Raw genomic sequence first — 6,839 nt, 5'->3', positions numbered from 1 at the left:
GGGGTGAGTATAGACAGTGAGAAGATCAACAACCAAATCTGGGGCACTCCAACATAAAAATCTAAAGGAAGAAGATGAACCAACAAAGGATATCAACAGAGACCAGAGAGAGAAGATGAAAGCCAAGAGAGTGTCTTGTCCTGGGAGCTAAGGGAAAACTATTTCAGGGAGAGTGAATTCTGACAAACTCTGTTGGAGAGTCGCTTAAAGCTGAGAAATGGCTGTTAGATTTAGCATTTGGTCATTGGTGACCTTTATGAAAACAGGTGTTGTTTTTTGTTTTTTTTTTTTACTTTTTATTTAAAGTTTAGTTAATATACAGTGCAGTATTGGTTTCAGGAGTAGAATTCAGCGATTCATCACGTACATACAACACCCAGTGCTCATCACAAGTGCCCTCCTTAGTACCCATCACCCGTCTAATCCACCTCCCACCCATCTCCCTCCATCAACCCTCAGTTTGTTCTCTATCATTAAGAGTCTCTTGTGGTTTGTTTCCCTCTCTCATTTTTTCCCCTTTCCCATATGGCCATCTGTTTTTTTTTCTTAATTCCACACATGAGTGAAATCATATGGTATTTGTCTTTTTCTGACTGATTTATGTCGCTTAGCATAATACATTCTAGCTCCATCCATGTCATTGCAAAGGCAAGATTTCATTCTTTTGGATGCCTGGGTGATATTCCCTTGTAAATATACCACCCTCTTCTTTATCCATTTATCAGTTGATGGACATTTGGGCTCTCTCCATAATTTGGCTATTGTTGGTAATGCTGCTATAAACATTGGGGTGCATGTACCCTTTGAATCAGCATTTTTGTATCATTTAGGTAAATGCCTAGTAGTGCAATTGCTGGATCATAGGGTAGTTCTACTTTTAGTCTTTTGAGAAACTTCCATACTGTGAAAACAGTTTTGGAGGAGTGGTGGGAGTAAGAGCCCTTTTGGAGTAGATTTAAGAGAAAACGGGAGTGCTCGCTTCGGCAGCACATATAATAAAAAAAAAAAATATTGGAACGATACAGAGAAGATTAGCATGGGCCCTGCGCAAGGATGACACGCAAATTCATGAAGCGTTCCATATAAAAAAAAAAAAAAAAGAGAGAGAGAGAGAAAACGGGAGCAGAGGAATTCAAGGATGAATGAATACATGACCTTTATCTCCTTTTAGCTTCTGTTGTCACCATTAGATCTTCTGTTGTCTCTTCTTCTGGATTATAAACTCGTTAAAAATGGGAAGAAGCTGTATCTTTGATACTGACATAGGTGTCTGGAACCTGGCACACTGCCAGCTTATACAGCAGGCACTCAATAGATGTTGGTTGACTGACTGGCAGATTGAACATTAAGGGTGCAGTTAAGTTTGAAACTTTTTGGGTTTCCCTTGTTTCCTTTTAAATTCTTCCTTCTTTCCCCCCAACACCCAGACAGCTGCCCAGGGTCCTGCTACCTATCCCCCTCAAGGGTTTACCTGCTACCTGGCTGCCTCCACTTTTTCATCCTCCCTTCATCCCTCACCAGTCTGATATTTGGTCCACACTGAACCTATTCCCTCAGGGATGCAAGGGGGGTGGGGGGTGAGGGGGTGGGGGGGTGGGGGGGGTAGGAACAGGACAGCTAATCTAATAAAAGAACTTCAATTTTGGAACCTAGCCCCCTAGTGTGGGCGTTTCTAAGAGGTAAAACCCACCCAAGAAAAGTATTCTAATGCTGAGTAGTAAAGGCCAGTAGGAACCAGATCTCCCAATATAGTAGAAAGAACTTGAAATAGGAAAGTGTGGGGTTTTTTCGCATTTAATCTGAATTACACACATCTAACAGGAATATTAATCAGCTGTTTCTAATAGAATAAGAAAAGAGGCCAAAACAAAGCACCACAGAGCTGTTCTTAATTACTTTCTTATGGGATTAGCTTTTAAAGTTGTAAAATAGTATTAAATTTTTTCCAGTGAGGCATGGCTTTATCTGTCTAATGATTTTAATGTACTTTCTTCAAATTAGTCACTGTAGACGGTTGATTTTAGGCTGCCATATAGCCTTTAGTTAATTTTGGAGCATGGAAAATGAATTGCTGGGTTTCATTTATTCATTTATTTAAGGGATACTCATATATGTTAGACACCATCTAACAACAACAACAAAAACCAACAACAATAAAAACTCCGTGTAAAGGAAGCCAGATAGTATCACTTTAGGAATTAGCAGCAGCTGTTGCCATTAGAGTGGATAGGTTAAAAATAACTCCAAGTTCTCTCTTGTTCCTTTTTTAACCCCTCCTTTGCAATTATGAAATCCCATTCATCTATGATCCTCAAGCATTCATATAAATATATTTCAAATAAATGAATCCTCAAACACATAGGAGCTACATGCTACTGCAAATGAAAACATTAAGGCACAAAGGAGGAAACTTAGTTCAAGTAATTTGACGACTGTGGCGCTGAAGCCGCAGAATTATCCGGGCATGAAGTCTGCAAGCAGCTTGATAAACACCTTCCGCCACGTTGAAGGTAAGAACTGTAGAAATTCAATAAAGCAAATTATTTCCTAAGGGAGAAAACACACAGGAAGGGCACTGAGAACATTTTTGTCATCTGGGTATCTTATTGTTTCCAGACAATTAGCAAAAAGTGACCACAGGACTTTCCCCTGGTTTACAAAGACTGCCTGGAAACTAATGATCAGCATTTGGGGTTGAAAGAGCCGGGTGTAATCTGTAAATGATATGGATATCAAAGAATATAAGTGTATTATTATGAATTCATTAATATTTGAGTCAAAGGTAAATAGGAAAAAAAAAAAAGAAGCGAATCATGTAGGTACTGAGTTTTTTCAGGAAATAAATGCATATCCACTTCCAAAGTGTAGTTGTTACCATTCAGCTTTTCCCTGAAACCATGTATTTCAGGCTGGGTTGTGCCAGCTTTAGCAGTTCAAACTTGTGCTTGTATTTTGCAGGCAATTTTGCATTAGATAAAGAGTTAAAAATCAGCCAGCTCCTTCCATTTCCTTTTTCAGCCCTTCCCCCAACAATCAAGCTATCAGAACAGCAGAAGAGGGGGAAAAAAAAATCAACAACAAAAACCAAAACAGTCTCTCAATAAGAACATTTTATGAGTTTCCTCTCTGTCATTATTCTCTTTTGGCTGAGCAATCTTTCTTTGACAGGAGTATTTATCTTTTTTGCAATGCCTGGATACATGGCCTTATGCCATCAACTGTAGTAATAATTTAGCTGGATAAAAGGTAGGGGAGAGTCCATTTTGAAAGTCAATTTGTAATTTTCACATTTCAAACCATTTTCCTCACCCCGCCAATCCATTTCAGATGAATTAAAAGATTGACTAATAAAATAGTAAAGTTTAGAAATCAGAATAAAATATAATTTAACAGCTTTGAAGGTTGCAAAGAGATATTTTTATAATTATAGGCTTAGAAACAATAGATAAAATAATAAAGGAAAATATTGACAGTTGTGAGTGCATACAAACAGCAACATTTGGACATAGAAAACAAAATATGTCCCCGTCTTTATTTCATAGACAGCTCTCGGAGAATGCCATTTCTGTGGTATTATCAGATCTGTTTTTACTCTTATCATGCTATAAAGTCTTTTTTATATTATACTTTAAAAAATCCTGAGTGTCAAATCCATAAATCATAAGTCAAAGTAAATCATAGAAGACTGAATAAATGAGAAAAAACAACCCACTAAGCTTTGAAAAGGTAGAATAGTAAAAGCCATAAATCATCAAATTCTCATGAGAAGAAATCCAGGGACTCAATAAACCTGTTGGAAAAAACTTCAGCTTTATTAGTGAACAGAGAAATGCACAGCAACCAGTGAGATGTACTTTTTTCTACTGAATTAGAAAAATACACAACGATTAAACACATTGCCGGTGAGGTTACAAAATAGTAGGCCCTGTGCTACATTCTAGTGGCTGTGCAAATTGCTTCAGTATTTTTGGAGGCTATGTTGAGTCCAAAATGCTGGATGCCTGATAGATCAAGAGCTATTGAAATGTCTCAGTTTCTGCTTTCTGCCAAGATGGCAGTCAAGCCTACATTGCAGGCTGCTACCCTCGAAAGCAATGCCGCAGTAACTGTAGAAGTAAGAGGAAGGTATGGATTTCAGGAGCGGCACCACCAGCAATAATAGTGAAAAAGTCCTGGGAAGACCGCAGCCTGTCCTAAAAGAGCGGGAGTTGTTGGGTGGCTCAGGCTGGCGTGCAGGGCTGCTGCCTGTGACGATAAAGGGAGGATGGGTTAGAATATTAAGTTCTATTCTTTCCTCTCTTTTGGTTTACCTTGGAACAATCAATATCTGCTCTTCAACTCTGACATTTGTGTGCTGGGAACAAAATCAGGGCAGTATCTTAAGTCCTGCTGGGTAAGGTGTTCATAAAAGCAAGGTCAGTGTCAGTCTTTCAGCATTGCTCTTCTAAACCCATAGGGCTATGACTTCAACCTAGCCTATTCTCAGTGCTGCCCTTCCATAAGTATCATGGTAAAGGCTTGGGGTAGGGGCAGGGATCATCAGTGGTTCTATTGTGCATACGACTCTCATCCTTGACTCCTGTTTTCTTCTGTTCCCTCAATACACCTAGACTGACACAGATGAGGGCCTGACTATGGGTGTTCACTGGTACACATTATTAGAAAGATTAGTTGAAACCCTATGTGAACATGAGCTCAAAGGCCAAAATGACTAACAGATGAAGAATTCAACTATCTCAAAGAATGACCACAAACTGGATAATATGTATATTTTTTTACCATCTGAGAAATATTGGAATAGAAACTCTGAGAATTTAAAATAAGTATTGGATAGATACAGACATAGATGGCTAAGCAACAAGATAATGATGTGGAAAATCAAAAGAACTTTCAGAAAGAAAACAGCAAGAAATGATAAAGAAATAAAACAGAAAAGGAAACACTAAGAAATTTGGAAGACAGTCCCAACATTTAGGAAATGGGAGACCCAAAGGGAAAGAAAAATAAAAGAGGAGGAACTATTTAAGGAAATAATTTTGGATAATTTTCCAAAAATAAATAAATGATAAAACACTTCAGATGAAAAAAGAAAAATAAATATCTAGTTATGATAGAGAGGTTTAAACACTATCAAAGACAAAGAGAAAATCTATAAAAGCTTTCCAAGAGAAAGAAGAGATCATCAAAAAAAAAAAAAAATCATACATCAGATTTCTTATCAGCAACATGGGATGAAGAAAGGCAATAAAGTAATATATTTGAAGTACTAAAAAAATTTCAAAACTAGAAATTTATACCCAACCAAATTTTCAATCAAATTTGAAAGTTTAATAAAAATATCCTCATGCATGCATACCTCAGAAGGCCTACCACACAGACTCTGAAAACACTTGTGGAGAGGAAAAGTTCTAGACTCTACAGCAAGAGATAAGAGAAATATGGGTGGTAGAATAACTTGTTTAAGTCTATGGTTTTTCATTTTTAAAAGCCAGGACTAAAGAAAATGAAAACTATTATATCTATAATAAACAAAAATTAAAATTGTAGACATTATCAACATGATAAGTGGGGGGGGGCATTGGGAAGTACTACAAGGACATGAGGATGTGTTAAATTACTTTTTTTATTAGGATTAAGTTACAGATATTAATTTTAAAAATCAGCAGTATAAATAAACTCAAGTGTGGGTATTAAAGGAGAGCCACCAAAAGAATGTATATAATAATATATAACTAGGTGAAGAAACATCACTCAAACTCCCTAATGGAAGCAACAAAGGAGAAAAAAGAAACAAAAAAGAAAGGTAAATGGTAGAATTAAATAAGACAGAAACAAGCCTTAATATAAAATAAATGCAAACAGTTGAGTCCATTAAAGGACAGATTTAGATTGGGCTTTAAAAAAATTGAACAATATCTTCTCTGTAAGAACCATATTTAAGACAAAAACTCAATACAATGTTTAAGAGAAAAAGAGACCTATACCAGGAAAATATTATACAATAAGAAGCTTAAGGAGCAACGGTAATAATTTAGCAGGCAAAAAGTATAAATGACGGAAAAGGTATTATATCCTGTAAAATAAAATATAGGGTCATAAAATATGGCCAGTAAAAATACATGCATCTAACAACAGCCTTAAAATATAGCAACGACTGCCAGACTTTAGGGGAAAAAAAGGTAAATCAACAACCGAATGCAGATTTTAACACACACTTAGAAACTGAAAGATTAAGCAAATTAAGAATTGATCCCAACAAGTGCCACAAGACTATGAGATGTGTAGAAAACTTTGCACCTTACAGAGAATCCACATTCTTTTTAAGAACTCACAGGATATTTACAAAGAGACACGAATAGCACGTTATGTCGTGTATTCTGAAAGGTAAATTGTAATTCATTAAGGACTGCGCTTGTGACGCGCACTGGATGTTGTATGGACGCATCATCCATATGGACGTTGTATGACACATACATCAACGTGTATGTTGAATCACGAAATAGTACCCCCGAAACTAGTATTACAAGGTATGTCAACTAACTGGAATTTAAATACAAACTTAAAAAAATGTAACTCATGCAGATATTTTAAAGTTTTACTTATTGAACAACCACCAGCAGCCCTTTAAATAAACTTCAATGACATTTCTACTTTTTCCCCTGGACAAATACTTTGTCTCTTTACAAATGTTTTTTCAATCCAGTTTACTGTGCTTCCTATTATTTGGAAATTACATTTTCAAATCTTTCTTTACTTGTGGATACGTCTTCTCTTCCCAGGAGGTCTCAAAGCACTTCCTGGAAGGTATATGTGGGAGACCTTTGCATTTTACCCCTGTG

General features: G+C 36.6%; 1 pseudogene; it reads left to right on the top strand.

Moving 5' to 3' along the window:
- The first annotated feature begins 989 nt into the window (after window positions 1–989).
- On the top strand, window positions 990–1,088 carry LOC122232066 (annotated as a pseudogene).
- Window positions 1,089–6,839: the final 5,751 nt, after the last annotated feature.

Source organism: Panthera tigris, chromosome A1 (genome assembly GCF_018350195.1).
Source record: "Panthera tigris isolate Pti1 chromosome A1, P.tigris_Pti1_mat1.1, whole genome shotgun sequence".
NCBI classification, from domain to species: Eukaryota; Metazoa; Chordata; class Mammalia; order Carnivora; family Felidae; genus Panthera; species Panthera tigris.
Note: the sequence above shows the minus strand (reverse complement) of the source record. Positions and strands in the feature narration are given on the sequence as shown.